Raw genomic sequence first — 24,450 nt, 5'->3', positions numbered from 1 at the left:
GTGTAGTTTCAGAGGAGTTGCGATGACAAACTGTTGCAGTAGTACATTGAAGCAAATAAGTTCAAAGGGGCTGACTCCTAGAAAAACAAATTGAATCGTAATTTCCTGACGATATGCACAACTACATAATATCTCCTTTTCATCTAAAAAGGTTTCGTGAAATTCTGTTGTGTGTTTTGAGAGGTGTTGCGATGACAAGAAACAGGACTGAAGGACGGACGGGTCAAAAACATAATACCCTCCGCAACCTCGTTGCGTCGGGTATGATAATGCTTCGTTAAATGGAGACTGAGACTACCACAGAGGTTTAACCCTGAACAGTTTGAACACAACATTAAAGCTTGATACTCCCTGAATTTGGATTGTGATAAAAATTAATATTAATATATAATATTGGTTTCTGACGCAAAATAGATGTGGTCAAAGATCTTTAAAAGCTATTGCACATAACTGTGCAATGAAAGATTTCTTCTTGAAACTTTTGAAAAATTTGAAATGTTGAACGCCTTGACCCTCCCCCCCTTTTTTTGGAAGCAATTACCCAAAACTGAATCCACGCCTTCCATTTGCAGTGGAAAACCTTGTTACTGTGAAAGTACTTTTATTCGTGGGGTACCAATTTTCGTGGTTTTCGTGGATGGATGACTTTATCCACGATTTTAGTGTCCAACGAAATCAAATAACCATTATCTAAATCAAGACATGAAAAGATACCCCATTGGTAGGTTTGACGACTAATATGATCTAGCGAATATATTGAATAACTCCAAATCTGAGAATACTTTAATAACAGTCACAGAACTACAACCGCATGTATGATTATACCCATTTAATCTTTAATAACTTAAACTGTACAACTTTTAATCTTTTAATTCTCATAAAGATTATTTTTGATCAATGAAAATCAGATTTCCGGTATTGATATGCTAACTAGTATGATAAAGTGTTCATTTTATGTCCTCATAGTTCTCGTACATATGGGAAATAATAATTTCTGTCTTGATTTTGATAAGAATTATTTGACAATTGAAGATACGTTTATAGCATTTGTATTTGATGCTCATTTCTTTAGGTGACATGTTTAAGGCCTAATTAACACCTTTGATGGTCTCTAATCTGTTGATAACTTTATCATGGGTTAATTAGTGTTATCATTACGATTGACACGTGTCAATGTTTACTTTGCAATTTTCTTAAATCCAGACTATTTGTAACCTTCGTTTCTAAAGGCTTTAATTTTTCAATTATTTTTTTTTATAAGAAAACTAAAATCCACGAATTTAAAAACCCACGAACATGTAAATATTGCTCAAACTACGAAAATTGATACCCACGAATTAAAGTACTTTCACAGTATACAATTTTATATAGATCCATCATTGAACACAAGCATTGTCTGGAAACTAGAAAAATGTTTGTTTTTGGCCAATGTTTGGCCCCAAATTCCTGCATGTTTGGGTGAAATATCCACAAACTCAATTCCAGCCTTCCCTTTGTCATAAGAAATATCGCCATACAGTTTTAAGAGCTCTATACATTTAAACAGTAGTTATCATCCAGAAAAATACCAAAAATGTTTTTGGCCCCCAATTCCTAATAAACTGTTGGTACCATAATCCCCTAAACTAATCCAACCTTTCGGTCGTGGCATTGAACCTGCTTGTAAAATTTCATAGATATCCTCTCGTTAAACTGAAGTTTTTGTCCGGAAACCCAAACGTGTCTACAGAAGACGACGCAGACGTGGACGACAGCGACAACATCATAGCAAAGAGTGATGTCGCTGAGTGCAGCCTGATACAACCGCAGGGTTCAAACACTGAACATTTGGGGAAAGTTTGGACACATTATTCAAGCTTCATACTGTCTAAATTTGGACTGTAATCAATTTTTTGACAGAATATATAGGTTTCAAATACAAAATATATAAATGTGGTTAAAAACTTAAAAAACTATTGCGCAATCCTGTGCATTTTAAATTTCTTCTAAAAACTTTTTCCAAAAGTTTGAAATTTCATTTTTGGAAGAAAAACAAATATAATGCCCCCAACCCTTTTGAATCCCTCCTTCCCTGTAATATTACCAGACTTCCCTTTGAGGTATGGAACCTTAAAATATTTTTTTTAGATTTCCATACAATTAAACAGAAGTTATTGTTTGGAAACTAGGAAAGTGTTTGTTTTTTACCTCTTTTTTGTCCTAAATTCCTGCATATTTTATTTTGTTGGACAACTACAATCATTTTTAATCCCAGCCTTCCGTTCGTGATATTGAATATTACATTTCAGATAGATCCATACATTAGCCTCTTAACCTTTCTTAATTACTGTAAGTCTGGCTGATGACTAAAGAGAATATTAATTTGTTTGTGCCTAAATGTAGATAAAGTAATGGTTAATTTAATTGGTATTTTTAAGTGTGCTTGTTAACTTGCAAAGTGACAAAATGGAAGTTATTCAATTCATTAAAGTCAATAACAAATGTGTAAGGGAGACAACAATTATACAACTTACTATCTAAAGTCTATTCTTTTATTAAAAGTCCTAATTTTCAAATGCATCCTTCTCTGATAGTGTAAAGAGATATGTTACTTAGGTATTCTAAGATATTTTATACATGATATTTATGTCAATGCAATATAAAAAATAATACCCATAGTGTCTACGTGTTCGTATCACAGTTAATATCATACTTTTTTTTATAAATTCTGTATTATGCATAATTAGGATTAAATTATTGCTTTTTCTGGATTATCATGATTTGAAAACAAATTATCAAATTAAATATGAACTTCAGATTACCAATCTGACTATCTGTCAGGATCTCTTCTATCTGGATATCATAGCACTCTTTATTACTACTGTTTATGTCTTTGTTCCAATATTGAATCTGTAACATATTAAAATATACAAATAAGATGTTATTTAATTTTATGAATATTTAGTATAGCAGAAATAAAATCTTTAACAAATTATGACTGAAACAAGTCTTTATAGAGTAAATCATTAAAATGTTCAAGCTGATGCCCATTTTGAATTTGTTTAAACAGTTTATACTGAATATATTTAGAAATTAAAATTCTGTCAAAATATGATAGTTTCAGATGATGAACTATCAATAACCATAAAAATTCCTCTGTCATATGAGAGACTTTTCCCTAGCCTGATGTAATCGGTTTCATCATCATGTCATACATGTAAAATTTGGTACATAATAAGAAGTAAAGGTTCTTTAGATAAAGCAAAATAAAATCACTTTTAGATTAATTTTGAGAATTTTGCTAGTTTTTCTATATCTAAAAGTTGATGAAGATTTTCTACTAATATCAGTTCAATGTATGGTTTTCCTTTGCTACTGTATAAACTAAATGTTCCTGTTCACAATTAACTGTTACCAACTCCTTTATCATGTTAAACGGCTGTTTCAAAGATTTAATATATTGAGTTTTGGTTTCAGCATTTTTCAAGTTCCGTATATATTCTACTTCTTAAATTCCAATTCCTCTCATTTGCTTCAAACCATCTTGTTTGTGTTCACTTGTTTTTTTCTAATTTCTTTTTTCTGTTATCCTCCCTTAGTCTAATTATTGCTAAATACAAAAAAGAAGATGTGGTATGATTGCCAATGAGACAACTATCCACAAAAGACCAAATTGACACAGACATTAACAACTATAGGTCACCATGACTTTAATAAAAAATACTCTTTCTATCTTCATTTATTTTAATGTTAAGCATATTAGATTTTCTTGCCTCAGATATATTTCTTTTATCATCAGAAGATTATGTATCTAACCATGCATCGGTTTGCTACCGCTATACATAATAATTGCATTTTCTATACTTTTGATATTGCAATTAGATTCCCCTTTTAATTTCGAATTTACTTTTGACATAAGTCTTTCCAAAGAAATGTTATTTGGGGGACAAGATGCAGATTTTTTGTTAATCTTGTTAGTGGGTTCTTTATACTTGTCATCTTTCAAAAAGTCTTTAAATAATATAAAAAAGGGTTATATCATTTCTTAACATTATTGATGTATAATTTTCTTCACAACATTTAAGCACATCAATAAATATATCAGATATTGACCATAATTCACTGTTTTAAAGAAATAAACAATCAAGCATAAGCAAGCAATAGTTAGCAATAGCAAGAAAGCATAACAAAATATAAATGCAAAATAAAAGCAAAGCCTTAAGGGTATAACAAACAGCACAAAAGATTTTTTAAACATTAAATAATAAAAAAGTGAAATTAAAAAAAATATTTACATACCAAAATTTAAGAGCTCATTGTGTTTGCATGACGACACATCCACTATAGTTTAGAAAAGTCATGTTTTGTATCAACCTTAAAAACATAAAGTACTGATAAGTGCTACTAATAAATTCACACAAAAGAAGAAAATGATACCACAGGAACAGCCGAACTCTTAAATCGAAAATAAATTGACATGGCTAAAAATTGAAAAACACAAACAGACAAACAAAAGTACACATGACACAACATCATGAACATAGAAAACTAAAGAATAAGCAACACGAATTCCACCAAAAACTAGGGGTATCTCAGGTGCTCCGGAAGAGTATGCAGATTCTGCTCCACATTAGGCACCGGTCGTGTTGCTCATGTTATAACAAATCCGGTAAATAAATAATAAATTATAATAAATTACTTGTGCAAAACAAAAATGTAATGCAATGAAATTTTAAAGAATCAGCTGGTGTATGAAAAATGTTAATCATAAAACGTTAGATTGAAAACATGCTTGTACATGTACCTATTCAAACTAATATCACCACCAGACTTCTTTTTAGTTAAATTAGTGGTTGGATAGGAGGAAAGTATAGTCACCTGTGCTCTGGGTTAATAAAACTATCTGAATATGCAGAAGAATCAGATTCCATTTTGTCAACAATTTGAATATGACATGCGTCTATCAAATTCTGTCAGATATCTGCTTTATTTGTACACTTAAAGACTGATTCAGAATTAAACAGTATGACTCAAATGTATTTGATTATAGTTCCTGGTCTTGCACTTTGCCTGTATGTTCAATTGTATCTGCATTTGAACTGACAAAAGAATCCCTAGAAGCAAAGATATCTGAAGAATAGATAGTGTCTCCATTTATAAACTTTATACTTTTAAAAATTGCCGACTGATTCCTCAATTTCAGAATCAATTTCTATTCCAAAATATTTATTATAAACACAGAGATATAAAAGTGCTGCACTTCCATTCAAGAGTGAAATATAACCTTCTTGGGGAACAGGAGTCTGAAAGTAAGGGAATGTCCAAAACGCACATCAAACCATTTGAAATTTAAGTATTTCAGTTTATTTTTTCTAATTTGTAAATTTTGGTTGGTTGATGCATGTTCCTGCGAAGGAATAAGTATCATATTGTATAGTCGTTGGGTTTTTTTCAAATGTGAAGATTGCATATAAACAAGAGAAGTAATCTATATAATATTAAATGATTATCTCCCATAGTAACAATTTGTATCACAAATACATTCTCTCACTGTTCTGTATTCTTTCATGCTGTATACAATCTGTCATTACTTTAACACAAAGAAGTCACATAAATAATTAATAATGTTGTTACCAAAAAAACATTGTAATCATTGCTACTTATACAGTCATGAGTCCATGATTAGTTAATGAAGGTAGAGTATATAAGTAGGTCTGGGTTAATGATTCTTTTTCATTACTTCATAATTATCAATTAAGGAATGACTGTAATATTGTTTCTGTCTTTGAAGATATAATATAAAAAAATTGGTGCACACTGAATAAAGTGTGTAGCGTGTTATTTAACAGTGTGCACCACATATTTTTTTGTTATTTTGAATAGACCTAAAAAAAATATTACATTCATTTCTTATAATTTAATTCTAAATTTCATTTAAATCGTAGAAAACCATGAAAAAACGTTGATGACGTCACGGTCACATGACTTAATTATATTTATGAGCTGATTACAAAATAACTTCAGCCAATCAGAAGACGCGTTAAATCCAAACTAAATCATTTGTATACATAAATAAAGGGATATAAGGTTCATTTGTATGTACATCAATAAGACAACAAACCAATCACACTAATCACACTAATAAAAAGACAACATGCAGTCTTAAATAACTCAAAGGTTAAAAGTTCCTCAGAAGAGATAGATTTCATCGTGTGTATTAATTGAACATGTGTCAATCAGATTCTGCTTAAAATTTTCTTCATCTGAAAACTCAATCGTTATACTGGCTGGCTGGTCTAATTAATTAGTTTTTGAATCAGAACTAGACCAGTAGTATTCAATGTATTGAAATGTAGCGCTTCATCTGTGGAATAATTACTCCTACTTAAAAGGGCACTAGCTGTCAAATTCATGTTCACCAATTTGAATCAAATTCTCATATTGTATTAATGACAATGTAAAACATTTTTCCAAACTATCAAAAGTAAAAAATAAACAATTTACAGGGCATGTTCTCAATAAGATTTAGCTTTGTTTCGTGTGAATTTTAGCATGACGTCATCTAATTAAATTTCGAGTTGACCTTCTAAAACCATATAAGCTATGTAAACATAAACAAAGATATAAATAGATTAATCAACTGGTGCTTAATTTTGTATTATAGATTCAAAATTTATGTTTATGGTCGTTTTTTCCTAAATAAGAATGATTTTTGGTGGATCGAATCAGTCAATTAAATCATTTACCTTTGTTTTACTTTCATTGTTGACATTCTTTTCCTTTAAATAATCGTACACGTACTATGCATGCATTATTTTATCTCTTTCTACGGGGTTAAATTGGAGTTCACGTGAATACTGGCTTAATGAGGTCGAGTTATTCACTTGCAAGTGAATAATTCATTTTCAATTTTTATTAGCTTAATTTGACAAAATTGAACCTTTTTAGCTGCTTAAAGTGAATTATTATTTCACTATTTCACTTTCATTAATGATTGAACAAAACAAATCATACTTTAGATTTTTTATATATCTCGTCGCTAGTGCCCTTTTAAAAGATAAGAAAGCTGGATTTTTTTATAACACACTTGTATATCTTAATCTAAAATATCTAAACATTAGCTTACCAATAGATATAGGAAGATGTCTTGTGAGTGCCAATGAGACAACTCTTAATTTTACAATTTAAAAAAGTAAACCATTATAGCTACCAAGTTCCTTTTGTCTACAGTTATATGAAAGTCCAACTTCAATTACACATAATGTAAAATATACGCCTGAAGGTAAATGAACATGATGAAAGTTTTCTCAATTTTATACATCAATTTAAATAAAATACAATTTATAGCACTAGTGGAACCCTCAGGTTGCATAACACTTGCAGGGCCTGATTAATGATCCACACAAATATGTGTTAAGATTGTTCACCATGCTTACATGTTACAAAGCCAACTAGCATAAAGCAGAGGGTGACTAAGGACCAAGAGGTGCATATACCGTGAAACAAAACATTGATATAAATTATCTGGGATTTTTTTATGATGTCTTTACACTAAATCCATTGCATGTGCGGATGTGTACAAATTGATTATTAAGTCTTATATGCAGGATTGTTTTTTTAAATTGTTAGTAACTTTGAAAAAGCTGTCAGTAACTGAGAGTTCTCTCAGATGAGTTCTTAGCATCGTGATGTTGGGATATACCAGTACCCACCAGGTCCACTCTGGGTTTTTTTGTAAGATGTATTTCTAAATGTATTCATCTGATTAGTCTTTTTCAACTGATTTTTATAGTTCTTCCGTTTGATGTACTACTGTAAAACCACTGTCCCAGGTGAGAGGAGGGTTGGGATCCAACTACCATTTTTAACCCTGCCACATTCTTTATGTTTCTGCCTGCCTCAAGTCAGGAGACTGTGATTTAGTGGTTGTCGTTTGTTGATGTGCTTTATATCGTTTTCGTTCATTTTTTAGGCCATGATTTTTTCTGGTTTGAATTGTTTACATTTGTCATTTCAGGGCCTTTTATGGCTAACTATGCTGTATAGGCTTCGCTCAGTGTAGAAGGCCATACGGTGACCTATATTTGTTAATGTTTGTGTCCCTTGGCCTCTGGTGGAAATTGTCTCATTTGCAATCATACCATATCTTTCTTATATATACCGTCTTTTGGTATGTATAGAGCGCACATTTATACCCTGGGTCAAGTTTCCTATGAGAGGGTTTTTTTATGTTTTCAGTTTAGAGAATGAGAAAAGTGTTTGACAATTGAATAAACCACGCTCGTTTTGAAAAGATAAACCGCCATTTTTTTCGAATGTATCAGGTGATTGCAAGTCATGTGGGTTCGTCATGTGGCTTATTATTGTAAAGCGATGATTTACCCTATGAGAAGTTAATTTTAAGTACGATTTTATTTTGTAATTTTTAAACAACTGTTTAAAACTGTTCAAGAAATATGACTGAAAACATTAGAACCCAATACTTACACATAAGTTTGTGACTAGAAACGACAACATGATAGCATTGTACCAACCAGAAATATTTTTGATCATATGAAATATGAATTATTGATTCTCCTTGCTGTTCCAAATATACATTACCATATATTCTAAGTCTTTCTTTTTTTACACGAAGGTGAACGGCAAAACCATTTAGTTGTTTAAAAAAGACATCATCAGGCAATGCCCAGTGTCATTTTTCAAAAAGATGTCTGTTTCTAAATTTATCAGCGACAGAGTAAGATCCCTCGGCATTAATCTGGTTGCCCCATGGGAACGCATTGAAAATCATAGTAAACACATAGAGTCCTGTTCAATAAATAATTTGTATAGCCACCTTGGGACTTCTGGTTCATGTTAGGCATTCATTTTGAAGTGTACAATCTCAGTGCCTCATGACCGGCATTCCGTTGCAAAATTTTGTTTTATTGACAACAGGGGGGTTACACTAACATGACTAATGACTGGACCAAATGAAAAATGCTAATAACTTTTTTTCATTTCTCAAAGGATTGCTCTAAAATTTGAAATATGATAAGATTTCGCCATTTGATAAATAGATAAAGAAAATAAAATGTGTAAGAAACTTTAAGAAACGTGACATGATCAACTCTGATAATGACAGGAAAGAATCCAAAGTGTTCTTTGGTTATTTATTTTTTAAAATTCTAACGAAGGTGAAAATTATAGTCGGCCCCTTACCTAACCCTTACAGAAGAGTTGTTTTACAACATTACTTTCATCATCACGAGACCCAAAAGGAGGCTTTTTACATTATGTCTACTTGAGTAAAAATCCAGGGTGTTCTGCGGGCCTTTTTTTTCTTAACGTAGGTCAAAATCTTTAGTCGGACTCCTTATCCCACCCTTACAACAAGTTATTGAAAAATGTTTTACGCTTATACATTTGTAATCACTAGGTGCGAAGGAACTTGGTTAGCTTATTTCCACTAGAGAACCTTCCAATGTGTTATCTGGTTTATTTTTTTTTTTATTTTTAACGTAGGTTAAAAGTTGAGTTCGGCCACTTACCCAACCCTTACAGAAAGCAATGTTCTACGACATTACTTTTATCAGCACGAGACCCAAAAGGAAGACTGGTACTTGAGAAAAAAATACAGGGTGTTTTGCGGTTTACTTTTTTCTTTTTAATGTAGGTCCAATATTGGGTCGGACACCCTACCCCACCCTTACTGAAAAGTTAATAAAAACGTCCAACGCTTATACTTTTGTCATCACAAAGTGAATTTGGGTAGCTCATATCCAGTCACAAAAATTCAGAGTGTTCTTCGGTTCATTTTTTTATTTTTAACGTAGCTCCAAATTTTTTTTCGGCCACCTACTCCTACCTTACAGTTGAATTAATTAAAAACAACATGCCTTACGCTCACACTTAAGTACTCACTAATTGCAAAGGAATGTTGGGGAGCTAATGTCGACTTGATAAAAAAATCAAAAGTGTTCTCTTGTTTAGTTTTCTATTTTTAACTTAGGTCAAAATTAAGGGTCGGACACCCCACCCCACCCTGACAGAAAAGTTAATCAAAAATGTTCTACCCTTATACATTTGTCATCACTAGGTACAAAGGGATGTTGGGTAAATAAGGTCTACTTGAGAAAAAATCCAAAGTGTTCTTCGGTTGGGTTTTCTATTTTTAACGTTGGTCCAAATTTTGGGTCGGACACCCATCCCACCCTTACAGAAAAGTTAATCAAAAACGTTCTACCCTTATAATTTTGTCATTACTAAGTGCAAAGGGATGTTTGGTAAATGAGGTCTACTTGAGAAAAAAATTAACGTGTTCTTCGGTTGGGTTTTCTATTTTTAACGAAGGTCCAAATTTAGGGTCGGACACCCATCCCATTCTTACAGAAAAGTTAATCAAAAATGTTCTACTCTTATATTTTTGTCAACACTAGGTGCAAAGGGATGTTGTGTAAATAAGGTCTACTTGAGAAAAAATCCAAAAAGTTCTTCGGTTGAGTTTTCTATTTTTAACGTAGGTCCTAATTTAGGGTCGGACACCCCACCCCACCCTTTCAGAAAAGTTATTAAAAAAATGTCTCACGCAAATCCATTTTTCATCACTAGTTCAACTCATAGTTGGTAAGCTTATGTCCACTTGAGAAAAAAAAATCCAATGATGTCTCTGGTTTAGTTTTTTGATTTCTAACGTTGGTGAAAATTAAGGTCGGCTATCTAACCCACCCTTTGTTGAATAATCTAAGTAAATCATGCGTTGTGTTTTCTATACGTTTAATCGTTGTGATAGCTAATGCATATAATATAACGTCACACAGTATAGCGTTATGGTAACAACGTTACCATAACGTAATGTTAGTACTTCGCGTATTTTCCAACATTCTGGGGGCCGACAAAAGTGAAATATGTAACGACAATTAAACAAATGTAAAATTCACAATACAGATAAATAATTTAAAATTAATGTCCATCTCAAATAAAATAATTTAGTTCCTTAACCTTGACTGAACACAATTACAGTTTATCTTTAAGTCCATTCATGGATGTTCCTTCTAGCACACACGGTAATTTCAGGCTCAGCTGTAAATTTCTTTCATTATAAGTTTCTGTCCTGTATCTATGTGGCTTCTTGACTCCACCAGTTGAGGGTGTGTTCGTTCGGGCGGTCTTGGTAGATAGTCACTTCCTTGGATGTTTTCCTCAAAGGGTCTTCTTTTGGTAACGATCATACCTGAAGGTACATCATCTTGATGGTTATGTTTCTGAGACAACTCTTCTGTGGAATTGCCTTTCTCGTTATCAATAGTTGTGTTCTTGTGTGCGATGACGTTTACAAGAACTGTTGATGGCTGGTTGATGTTTCTATTGATCGGTCCTGATAATAGATATCCGATCTTTGACTGAACAGCAGTGGGTCCGTTTCCTCTAATTACTTTGTCCTCGAGAATGTCCCAATAGTGGTCGGCGCCTATGAGAAAGTCAATTACGAAACGTTCTGTACTTTGCATAGAATGTGCAAGTTTAAGTTCTCTTAAGTGTGGCAAGCTCCTTGTAGTCAGGGAAATATTGTTCTTAATTGGGACGGCAATTTCTGGAATAATGAGTGTATTAATAAGCACCTTGTCTCCTGTGTCGGTCTGTAGTTGTATTGTTGCAGTGTCTAAGTTACGAACCTTCTGAGATAAATCTCCGAACACAGACAGTTGGATGCTTACTTTTTCTGTGGGTTTTATTTCTAATTGATCAGCTAGTTTCTGAGTTATAAAAGAACACTGTGCTCCCTCGTCAAATAAGAAGTTACATTTTACTTCTTGGTCGTTATATACAACTGGTGCAATTGCTGTTTTCAGGAGAATGTTGTGATTTTGTTGTGATGAATACATTACTCTAGTCTCGTTTGGTGTTTCAACTTTGTTTACTGATGACTGTTGTGTTGAATGCTCCGGTGTCGTACCTGGAATTACCTCTTTGCCTCTACATATGCTAGTATGATGCATTCCGTTACACTTTTTACATCGTTTAGTAGACTTGCATGCGGCCACTCGGTGTGACCCTAAACAGTTAAAGCATAACTGTTTCTGTTTTACGATTTGATTTCTAGCGTTTGCGTCTGTTACTTCAGAGCACTCCGTCGGATAGTGCTCACCTGAACAGAAAATACATGTACGTGTATTTGTCTTCTGATGTGTGTCTGTGAATTTTTATCTTGTATGAATGTGATTGCGTACCCATGAAAAATGCAGTAGCGTACAATCTGTCTGAATCTGTGACTCCTTCTCCAGCTTCGAGTATGTCGATCTCTTTAGTTATAGATTTGCGTAAATTATCTAATATCAAATTATCTCTTCCGTGTTCTCTTGCAATATTCTTTCTTATATCAATCGGTAACTTGTCCAAAACTACAGGTACCAAAAGCGAACCATACATCTCTGGTGTTTGACCAAGTGACTTTAATCCTCGTACGTATGATTCTAATCTGTCTCCGTAAGATCTCAAACTAAAAGCATCATTTGTCGGTGCGGGTAAATTCATGAGTGCTTTCATGTAAGCATGTATCAGTTTGCTAGGCTGTCCGAACCGATCTCTGAGAAGGTTGACAGCGGTTTCGTAGTTACCATTTGTCAAAGCGAATCCCTCTACTGTTTGCGCGGCGCTTCCCTCCAGCTGGGCTTTCAGATAATTAAACTTTTGGATTGGCGTTAATGTGTCGTTGAAGTGTATGGATGACTCGAAACAATCCCAAAATGTCTGCCACTTGAGAATATCTCCATTAAAATAGGGTAAGTCTAACTTTGGAAGCCTATGGTAATTAGATTTTGAAGATCTCGGTTCTGACGGGACTTGAAACATGACATTCTCCGATGGACGGGTATGAACTGCAGGGGCGTGCATTGAATACTGCTGGTTGATAGAATCTATTGCACATGTGTTCATATCAACTCTAGCTTCGGGTGTGAAATTATATGCGTCTGGGTTAAGTCTGCTCGTTGAAGGACCAACAATAGCATGCGAAATTATAGTACTGGTTTCAAAGGACTTAATAAATTTCCGAATTTGTCTAATTTTACAATCAAGTTCGTACATATACTCATCTGAGTCGGTGATTTCCTGCTCCAGATTTTCCTCCGATGTCTGTTCCAAAAGTCTGTTATTCAGGTCAATCAATGTTTTCTGTTTCTGCGTGACAGCATCATCAAGGGCTTTCACTTCGTCAACTTCTGTGTCTGTTTTTGACTTTAACTCGTCGAATTTCACCAGTAGCTTCGTGACGGCTCCTTTGTGTCCAGCACGAACTGACTTCAGCTTTGAATCCATATATATCCAAAAGTTACGGCACCATTAAATGTTGAATAATCTAAGTAAATCATGCGTTGTGTTTTCTATACGTTTAATCGTTGTGATAGCTAATGCATATAATATAACGTCACACAGTATAGCGTTATGGTAACAACGTTACCATAACGTAATGTTAGTACTTCGCGTATTTTCCGACACCCTTACAGAAAAAGGGTTTTCAATTGTTAACGTAGGTCCAAATTTAGGGTCGGACACCCCAACCCAACCATACAAAAATGTAAAAACAATATATTTTACCCTTATACTTTTGTCATCACTAAGTGCAAATAGATATTTGGTAAATAAGGTCTACTTGGGAAAAATCAAAAGTGTTCTACCGTTAAGTTTTCTAGTTTTAACATAGGTCCAAATTTAGGGTCGGACACCCCATCCCACCCTTACAGAAAAGTTTATCAAAATTGTTCTACCCTTCTACTTTTGTCATCACTAAGTGCAAAGGTATATTTGGTTAATAAGGTCTACTTGAGAAATCATCCGAAGTGTTCTACGGTTTAGTTTTCTAGTTTTAACGTAGGTTCAAATTTAGGGTCGCACACCCCCACCCCACCCTTACAGAAAAGTTTATCAAAAACAGTCTACCCTGATAATTTTGTCCTTACTAAGTGCAAAGGGATGTTTGGTAAATAAGGTGTACTTGAAAAAAAATCCAAAGTGTTCTGCGGTTGAGTTTCTATTTTAAACGAAGGTCCAAATTTAGGGTCGGACACCCATCCCATTCTTACAGAAAAGTTAATCAAAAATAATCTACTCTTATATTTTTGTCAGCACTAAGTGCAAAGGGATGTTAGGTAAATAAGGTCTACTTGAGAAAAAATCTAAAGTGTTATCGGTTGAGTTTTCTATTTTTAACGAATGTCCAAATTTATGGTCAGACACCTATCCCATTTTTACAGAAAACTTAATAAAAAATATTCTACTCTTATATGTTTGTCAGCACTAAGTGCAAAGGGATGTTCTTCGGTTGAGTTTTCTATTTTTTAACGTAGGTCCAAATCAAGGGTCGGACACACTACCCCACCCTTACAGAAAAGTTGTTAAAACATGTCTCACACTAATCCATTTGTCATCATTAGTTATACTCATTGTTGGTAAGCTTATGTCCACTTGAGAAAAAAAAATACAATGAGTTCTCTGGTTTAGTTTCTTGATTTCCAACGTTGGTAAAACTATGGTCGGCTATCTAACCCACCCTAACAGAAAAATGGTTTTCAATTGTTAACGTAGGTCCAAATGTAGGGTCGGACACCCCAACCCATCCTTACAAAAATGTTAAAACAATATGTTCGACCCTTATGCTTTTGTCTTCACTACGTGCAAATGGATATTTGGTAAACAAGGTCTTCTTTGGAACAAATCCAAAGTGCTCTACGGTTTAGTTTTCTAGTTTTAACGTAGGTCTTAATTTAGGATCGGACACCCCACGCCATCTTTACAGAAAAGTTAATCAAAATTGTTCTACCCTTATACTTTTGTCATCACTAAGTGCAAAAGGATATTTGGTTAAAGAGGTCTACTTGAGTAAAAATCCAAAGTGTTCTACGGTTTAGTCATCTAGTTTTAACGTAGGTCCAAATTTAGGTTCGGACACCCCACCCCACCCTTACAGAAAAGTTAATAAAAATGTTCTACCCTTATACTTTTGTCATCACTAGGTGCAAAGGGATGTTGGGTAAATAAGGTCTACTTGAAAAAAAATCTAACGTGTTCTTCGGTTGAGTTTTCTATTTTTAACGAAGGTCCAAATTTAGGGTCGGACACCCATCCCATTCTTACAGAAAAATTAATCAAAAATGATCTACTCTTATATTTTTCTCAACACTAGGTGCAAAGGGATGTTGGGTAAATAAGGTCTACTTGAGAAAAAATCCAAAGTGTTCTTCCATTGAGTTTTCTATTTGTAACGTAGATCCAAATTTAGGGTCGGCCACTTTCCCCACCCTAACAGAAAAAAAAACAAGGTGCTATGACATTACTTTCCTCAGCTCGAGACCAAATAGGAGGCTTTGCACCTTATGTCTATTTGAGAAAAAAATCCAGGGTGTTCTGCGGTTAATTTTTTTCTAAACGTAGGTCCAAATGTTTTGTCGGCCACCTACACCACCCTTACAGTAAAATTAATTAAAAAAACATGTCCTACGCTAAGACTTTAGTCCGCACTAAGTGCAAAGGAATGTTGGGTGGCTAATGTCTACTTGAGAAAAATCCAGAGGGTTCTCTAGTTTAGTTTTCTACTTTTAACGTTGGCCCAAATTTATGTTCGGACACCCAACCCCGCCCTTACAGAAAAGTTACTCAAAAACGTTCTACCCTTATACTTTTGTCAATACTAAGTGCAAAGGGATATTTGGTAAATAAGGTCTACTTGAGAAAAAATCTAAAGTGTTATCGGTTGAGTTTTCTATTTTTAACGAATGTCCAAATTTAGGGTCGGACACCTATCCCATTCTTACAGAAAACTTAACAAAAATGATCTACTCTTATATTTTTGTCAACACTAAGTACAAAGGGATGTTGGGTAAATAAGGTCTACTTGAGAAAAAAATCCAAAGTGTTCTTTCATTGAGTTTTCTATTTTTAACGTAGATCCAAATTTAGGGTCGGCCACTTTCCCCACCCTAACAGAAAAAAAAATTGAAACAATGTGCTATGACATTACTTTCCTCAGCACGAGACCAAAGAGGAGGCTTTGCACCTTATGTCTTTTTGAGAAAAAATCCAGGGTGTTCTGCGGTTAATTTTTTTCTAAACGTAGGTCCAAATGTTTTGTCGGCCACCTACACCACCCTTACAGTAAAATTAATTAAAAAAACATGTCCTTCGCTAAGACTTTAGTCCTCACTAAGTGCAAAGGAATGTTGGGTGGCTAATGTCTACTTGAGAAAAATCCAGAGGGTTCTCTAGTTTAGTTTTCTATTTTTAACGTTGGTCCAAATTTAGGTTCGGACACCAAACCCCGCCCATACAGAAAATTTACTCAAAAACGTTCTACCCTTATACTTTTGTCAATACTAAGTGCAAAGGGATATTTTGTAAATAAGGTCTACTTGAGAAAAAATCTAAAGTGTTATCGGTTGAGTTTTCTATTTTTAACGAATGTCCAAATTAAGGGTCGGACACCTATCCCATTCTTACAGAAAACTTAACAAAAAATGTTCTACTCTTATATTTTTGTCAGCACTAAGTGCAAAGGGATGTTAGGTAAATAAGGTCTACTTGAGAAAAAATCTAAAGTGTTCTTCGGTTGAGTTTTCTATGTTTAACGTAGGTCCAAATCAAGGGTCGGACACAATACCCCACCCTTACAGAAAAGTTGTTAAAAACATGTCTCACACTAATCCATTTGTCATCATTAGTTATACTCATTGTTGGTAAGCTTATGTTCACTTGAGAAAAAAAATCCAATGAGTTCTCTGGTTTAGTTTCTTGATTTCCAACGTTGGTAAAATTATGGTCGGCTATCTAACCCACTCTAACAGAAAAAGGGTTTCAATTGTTAACGTAGGTCCAAATTTAGGGTCGGACACCCCAACCCATCCTTACAAAAATGTTAAAACAATATGTTCGACCCTTAGGCTTTTGTCATCACTACGTGCAAATAGATATTTGGTAAACAAGGTCTACTTTGGAACAAATCCAAAGCGCTCTACGGTCTAGTTTTCTATTTTTAACGTAGGTCCACATTTAGGGTCGGACACCCCACGCCATCTTTACAGAAAAGTTAATCAAAATTGTTTTACCCTTATACTTTTGTCATCACTAAGTGCAAAGGCATATTTGGTTAAAGAGGTCTACTTGAGGAAAAATCCAAAGTGTTCTACGGTTAAGGCATCTAGTTTTAACGTAGGTCCAAATTTAGGTTCGGACACCCCACCCCACCCTTACAGAAAAGTTAATCAAAAAAGTTCTACCCCTATACTTTTGTCATCACTAGGTGCAAATGGATGTTGGGTAAATAAGGTCTACTTGAGAAAAAATCCAAAGTGTTCTTCGGTTGAGTTTTCCATTTTTAACGTTGGTCAAAATTTAGGGTCGGACACCCGACCCACCCTCACAGAAAAGTTTATCAAAAACATTCTACCCTTATAATTTTGTCATTACAGATCTGTACTAAATGCAAAGGGATGTTTGGTAAAATATGTCTACTTGAGAAAAAATCTAACGTGTTCTTTGGTTGAGTTTTCTATTCTTAACGAAGGTCCAAATTTAGGGTCGGACACCCATCCCATTCTTACAGAAAATTTAATCAAAAATGCTGTACTCTTTTATTTTTGTCAACACTAAGTGCAAAGGGATGTTGGGTAAATAAGGTCTACTTGAGAAAAAATCCAAAGTGTTCTTCGGTTGAGTTTTCCATTTTTAACGTTGGTCAAAATTTAGGGTCGGACACCCGACCCACCCTAACAGAAAAGTTTATCAAAAACATTCTACCCTTATAATTTTGTCATTACAGATCTGTACTAAATGCAAAGGGATGTTTGGTAAAATAGGTCTACTTGAGAAAAAATCTAACGTGTTCTTTGGTTGAGTTTTCTATTCTTAACGAAGGTCCAAATTTAGGGTCGGACACCCATCCCATTCTAAAAGAAAATTTAATCAAAAATGCTGTACTCTTTTATTTTTGTCAACACTAAGTGCAAAGGGATGTTGGGTAAATAAGGTCTACTTGAGAAAAAATCCAAAGTGTTCTTCGGTTGAGTTTTCCATTTTTAACGTTGGTCAAAATTAAGGGTCGGACACCCGACCCACCCTAACAGAAAAGTTTATCAAAAACATTCTACCCTTATAATTTTGTCATTACAGATCTGTACTAAATGCAAAGGGATGTTTGGTAAATAAGGTCTACTTGAGAAAAAATCTTACGTGTTCTTTGGTTGAGTTTTCTATTTTTAACAAAGGTCCAAATTTAGGGTCGGACACCCATCCCATTCTTACAGAAAATTTAATCAAAAATGCTGTACTCTTTTATTTTTGTCAACACTAAATGCAAAGGGATGTTGGGTAAATAAGGTCTACTTGAGAAAATATCCAAAATGTTCTTCGGTTGAAGTTTCTATTTTTAACGTAGGTCCTAATTTAGGGTCGGGCACCCCATCCCACCTTTACAGAAAAATTATTAAAAAAATGTCTCACGCTAATCCATTTGTCATCACTAGTTATACTCATAGTTGGTAAGCTTATGTCCACTTGACAAAAAAAAATCCAATAAGTTCTCTGGTTTAGTTTTTTGATTTCTAACGTTGGTTAAAATTAAAGTCGGCTAACTAACCCACCCTTACAGAAAAAGGGTTTTCAATTATTCACGTAGGTCCAAATTTAAGGTCGGACACTGAAACCACCCTTACAAAAATGTTAAAACAATATGTTCTACCCTTATTCTTTTGTCATCACTAAGTGCAAATGGATATTTGGTAAATAAGGTCTACTTGGGAAAAAATCGAAAGTGTTCTACGGTTTAGTTTTCTACTTTTAACGTAGGTCCAAATTTAGGGTCGGACACCACACCCCACCCTTACAGAAAAGTTTATCAGAATTGTTCTACCCTTATACTTTTGTCATCACTAAGTGCAAAAGGATATTTGGTTAATAAGGTCTACTTGAGAAATCATCCAGAGTGTTCTGCGGTTGAGTTTTCTATTTTTAGCATTGGTCCAAATTTAGGGTCGGATATCCACCCCAGCCTTACAGAAAAGTTAATCAAAAACGTTCTACCCTTATACTTTTGTCATCACTAAGTGCAAAGGGGTGTTTGGTAAATAAGGTCTACTTGAGAAAAAATCTAAAGTGTTCTTCGGTTGAGGTTTCTGGTTTAACGTAGGTCCAAATTAGGGTCGGACACCACACCCCACCCTTACAGAAAAGTTTATCAAAATTGTTCTACCCTTATACTTTTGTCATCACTAAGTGCAAAGGGATATTTGGTTAATAAGGGCTTCTTGAGAAATCATCCAAAGTGTTCTACAGTTTAGTTTTCTAGTTTTAACGTAGGTCCAAATTGAGGGTCGGACACCCCACCCCACCCTTACAGAAAAGTTAATCAAAATTGTTCTACCCTTATACTTTTGTCTTCACTAAGTGCAAAGGGATATTTGTTTAATAAGGTCTACTTGAGAAATCATCCAGAGTGTTCTTCGGTTGAGTTTTCTATTTTTAACATTGGTCCAAATTTAGGGTCGGACATCCACCCCGGCCTTACAGAAAAGTTAATTAAAAACGTTCTACCCTTATACTTTTGTCATTACTAAGTGCAAAGGGATGTTTGGTAAATAAGGTCTACTTGAGAAAAAATCTAAAGTGTTCTTCGGTTGAGTTTTCTATTTTAAAACGAAGGTCCAAATTTAGGGTCGGACACCCATCCCATTCTTACAGAAAAGTTAATCAAAAATGATCTACTCTTATATTTTTGTCAACACTAAGTGCAAAGGGATGTTGGGTAAATAAGGTCTACTTGAGAAAAAATCTAAAGTGTTCTTCGGTTGAGTTTTCTATTTTTAACGTAGGTCCAAAATTATGGTCGGCCACCTCACCCGTTACAGAAAAAATAATAAAACAATGTGCTATGACATTACTTTCCTCAGCTCGAGACCCAAGAGGATGCTTTGTACCTTATGTCTACTTGAGAAAAAATCGAGGGTGTTCTGCGGTTAATTGTTTTTTAAAAGTAGGTCCAAATGTTGTGTCGGCCACCTACACCACCTTTAAAATAAAATTAATTAAAAAAACATGTCCTACGCTAATACTTTAGTTCTCACTAAGTGCAAAGGAATGTTAGGTAGCAAATGTCTACTTGAGAAAAAAATCCAAAGTGTTCTCTGGTTTATTTCTTTATTTTTAACGTAGGTGAAAATTATGGTCCGCCAACTTCCCCACTCTTACAGTAAAATAGTTTTTTTAAAAACATATCCTACGCTAAGACTTTAGTCCTCACTAAGTGCAAAAGGATGTTGGGTGGCTAATGTCTACCTGAGAAAGAAAATCCCGAGTGGTGTCTGGTTTAGTTTTCTATTTTTAACGTAGGTCTAAATGTTGTGTCGTCCACCTACTCAACCCTATAGTAAAATTGATAAAAAAAAAAAGACATGTCCTACGCTAAAATTTTAGTCCTCACTAAGTTCAAAGGGATGTTGGGTGGCTAATGTCTACTTGAGAAAAAAAATCCAGAGTGTTCTCTGGTTTAGTTTTCTATTTTTAACGTATGTGCAAATTTAGGGTGAGACACCCACCTCACCCTTACAGAAAAGATAATAAAAAAAATTCTATCCGTATACTTTTGTCATCACTAAGTGCAAAGGGATTTTGGGTAAATAAGTTTTACTTGAGAAAAAATTCAAAGTGTTCTACGGTTGAGTTTTCTATTTTGATTGTAGGTCAAAATTTAGGGTCGGCAAAGTGCAAAGGGATGTTGGGGGGCTTATGTCTACTTGAGAATAAAATCCAGAGGGTTCTCTGGTTTAGTTTTCTATTTTTAACGTAGGTCCAAATTTAAGGTCGGACACCCTAACCCACCCTTTACAGAATAGTTATTAATAAAACATGTCCTACGCTGAGACTTTAGTCCTCATTAAGTGCAAAGGAGTGTTGCGTAGCTAATGTCTACTTGAGAAAAAAATCCAGAGTGTTCTCTGGTTTAGTTTTCTATTTTTTACGTAGGTCCAAATTTAGGGTCGGACACCCCGCCTCGCCCTTACAGAAAAGTTTGTCAAAAATGTTTTATCTTTCTACTTTTGTCATCACTAAGTGCAAATTGATATTTGGTAAATAAGGTCTACTTGAGAAAAAATCTAAAGTGTTCTTTGGTTGAGTTTTCTATCTTTAACGAAGGTCCAAATTTAGGGTCGGACACCCCAACCCACCCTTACAGAAAAATTATTAAAAAAATGTCTCACGCGAATTTATTTGTCATCACTAGTTATACTCATTGTTGGTAAGCTTATGTCCACTTGAGAAAAAAATCCAATGAGTTCTCTGGTTTAGTTTTTTTATTTCTTACGTTGGTGAAAATTATGGTCGGCTATCTAACCAACCCTTACAGAAAAGGGGTTTTCAATTGTTAACGTAGGTCCAAATTTAGGGTCGGACACCCCAACCCACCCTTACAAAAATGTTAAAACAATTGGTTCTCCCTTTATACTTTTGTCATCACTAAGTGCAAATGGATATTTGGTAAATACGGTCTACTTAGGAAAACATCCTAAGTGTTTTACGGTTTAGTTTTCTAATTTTAACGTTGGTCCAAATTTAGGGTCGGACAACCCACCCCACCCATACAGAAAAGTTATTCAAAATTGTTCTACCCTTATTCTTTTGTTTTCACTAAGTGCAAAGGGATATTTGGTTAATAAGGTGTACTTAAGAAAACATCCAAAGTGTTCTACGGTTTAGTTTTCTAGTTTTAACGTAGGTCCAAATTTAGGGTCGGACACCCTACCCCAACGTTACAGAAAAGTTAATCAAAATCGTTCTACCCTTATACTTTTATCATCAATAAGTGCAAAGGGATGTTGAATAAATAAGGTCTACTTGAGAAAAAATCCAAAATGTTCTTCGGTTGAGTTTTCTATCTTTAACGTTGGTCCAAATTCAGGATCGGACATCCACCCCACCCGTTACAGAAAAGTAAATCAAAAACGTTCTACCCTTATACTTTTGTCATCAATAAGTGCAAAGAGATGTTGGGTAAATAAGGTCTACTTGAGAAAAAATCCAAAGTGTTCTTCGGTTGAGTTTTCTATTTTTAACGTAGGTCCAAATTAAGGGTCGTACAACCCATCCCACCCTTACAGAAAACTAATCAAAAATGTTCTACCCTTATACTTTTGTCATCAATAAGTGCAAAGAGATGTTGTGTAAATAAGGTCTACTTGAGAAAAAATCTAAAGTGTTCTTTGGTTGAGTTTTCTATCTTTAACGAAGGTCCAAATTTAGGGTCGGACAACCCAACCCACCCTTACAGAAAAGTTATTAAAAAAAAGTCTCACGCGAATTTATTTGTCATCACTAGTTATACTCATTGTTGGTAAGCTTATGTCCACTTGAGAAAAAAATCCAATGAGTTCTCTGGTTTAGTTTTTTTATTTCTTACGTTGGTGAAAATTATGGTCGGCTATCTAACCAACCCTTACAGAAAAGGGGTTTTCAATTGTTAACGTAGGTCCAAATTTAGGGTCGGACACCCCAACCCACCCATACAAAAATGTTAAAACAATTAGTTCTCCCTTTATACTTTTGTCATCACTAAGTGCAAATGGATATTTGGTTAATAAGGTGTACTTAAGAAAACATCAAAAGTGTTCTACGGTTTAGTTTTTTAGTTTTAACGTAGGTCCAAATTTCGGGTCGGACACCCTACCCCAACCTTACAGAAAAGTTAATCAAAATCGTTCTACCCTTATACTTTTATCATCAATAAGTGCAAAGGGATGTTGAATAAATAAGGTCTACTTGAGAAAAAATCCAAAATGTTCTTCGGTTGAGTTTTCTATCTTTAACGTTGGTCCTAATTCAGGATCGGACTCCACCCCACCCGTTACAGAAAAGTAAATCAAAAACGTTCTACCCTTTTACTTTTGTCATCAATAAGTGCAAAGAGATGTTGGGTAAATAAGGTCTACTTGAGAAAAAATCCAAAGTGTTCTTTGGTTGAGTTTTCTATTTTTAACGTAGGTCCAAATTAAGGGTCGTACAACCCATCCCACCCTTACAGATAACTAATCAAAAATGTTCTACCCTTATACTTTTGTCATCAATAAGTGCAAAGAGATGTTGGGTAAATAAGGTCTACTTGAGAAAAAATCCAAAGTGGTCTTCGGTTGATTTTTTCTATTTTTAACGTAGGTCCAAATTTAGGGTCGGACACCTTACCCCAACCTTACAGAAAAGTTAATCAAAATTGTTCTATCCTTATACTTTTATCACCAATGAGTGCAAAGGGATGTTGAATAAATAAGGTCTACTTGAGAAAAATCCAAAATGTTCTGCGGTTGAGTTTTCTATCTTTAACGTTGGTCCAAATTCAGGATCGGACATCCACCCCACCTGTTACAGAAAAGTTAATCAAAAACGTTCTACCCTTATACTTTTGTTATTACTAAGTGCAAAGGGATGTTTGGTAAATAAGGTCTACTTGAGAAAAAATCTGAATTTTTCTTCGGTTGAGTTTTCTATCTTTAACGTTGGTCCAAATTCAGGATCGGACATCCACCCCACCCGTTACAGAAAAGTAAATCAAAAACGTTCTACCCTTATACTTTTGTCATCAATAAGTGCAAACAGATGTTGGGTAAATAAGGTCTACTTGAGAAAAAATCCAAAGTGTTCTTCGGTTGAGTTTTCTATTTTTAACGTAGGTCCAAATTAAGGGTCGTACAACCCATTCCACCCTTACAGAAAAGTTAATCAAAAATGTTCTACCCTATACTTTTGTCATCAATAAGTGCAAAGAGATATTTGGTAAATACGGTCTACTTAGGAAAAAATCCTAAGTGTTCTACGGTTTAGTTTTCTAATTTTAACGTTGGTCCAAATTTAGGGTCGGGCACCCCACCCCACCCATACAGAAAAGTTATTCAAAATTGTTCTACCATTATTCGTTTGTTTTCACTAAGTGCAAAGGGATATTTGGTTAATAAGGTGTACTTAAGAAAACATCCAAAGTGTTCTACGGTTTAGTTTTCTAGTTTTAACGTTGGTCCAAATTTCGGGTCGGACACCCTACCCAACCTTACAGAAAAGTTAATCAAAAAGTTCTACCCTTATACTTTTGTCATCAATAAGTGCAAAGAGATGTTGGGTAAATAAGGTCTACTTGAGAAAAAATCCAAAGTGTTCTTCGGTTGAGTTTTCTATTTTTAACGTAGGTCCAAATTAAGGGTCGTACAACCCATCCCGCCCTTACAGAAAACTAATCAAAAATGTTCTACCCTTATACTTTTGTCATCAATAAGTGCAAAGAGATGTTGGGTAAATAAGGTCTACTTGAGAAAAAAACTAAAGTGTTCTTTGGTTGAGTTTTCTATCTTTAACGAAGGTCCAAATTTAGGGTCGGACAACCCAACCCACCCTTACAGAAAAATTATTAAAAAAGTGTCTCACGCGAATTTATTTGTCATCACTAGTTATACTCATTGTTGGTAAGCT

The 24,450-nt window shown here is 34.4% G+C and overlaps 1 long non-coding RNA gene across 2 annotated transcripts in view; it reads right to left on the bottom strand.

Moving 5' to 3' along the window:
* Positions 1 to 4,278: 4,278 nt before the first annotated feature.
* The window catches only part of LOC134707347 (uncharacterized), an 83,850-nt gene continuing 63,678 nt past the window's right edge, over positions 4,279 to 24,450 (bottom strand). For both annotated transcript variants that reach the window (XR_010105699.1, XR_010105700.1), the window contains one exon: positions 4,279 to 4,353. This is a non-coding gene — a long non-coding RNA (uncharacterized LOC134707347). The remainder of the gene's footprint in view (positions 4,354 to 24,450) is intronic.

This window comes from Mytilus trossulus, chromosome 1 (genome assembly GCF_036588685.1).
Source record: "Mytilus trossulus isolate FHL-02 chromosome 1, PNRI_Mtr1.1.1.hap1, whole genome shotgun sequence".
Classification (NCBI taxonomy): Eukaryota; Metazoa; Mollusca; class Bivalvia; order Mytilida; family Mytilidae; genus Mytilus; species Mytilus trossulus.
The sequence above is the reverse complement of the archived record's forward strand: the minus strand, read 5'-3'. Positions and strand labels throughout refer to the sequence as shown.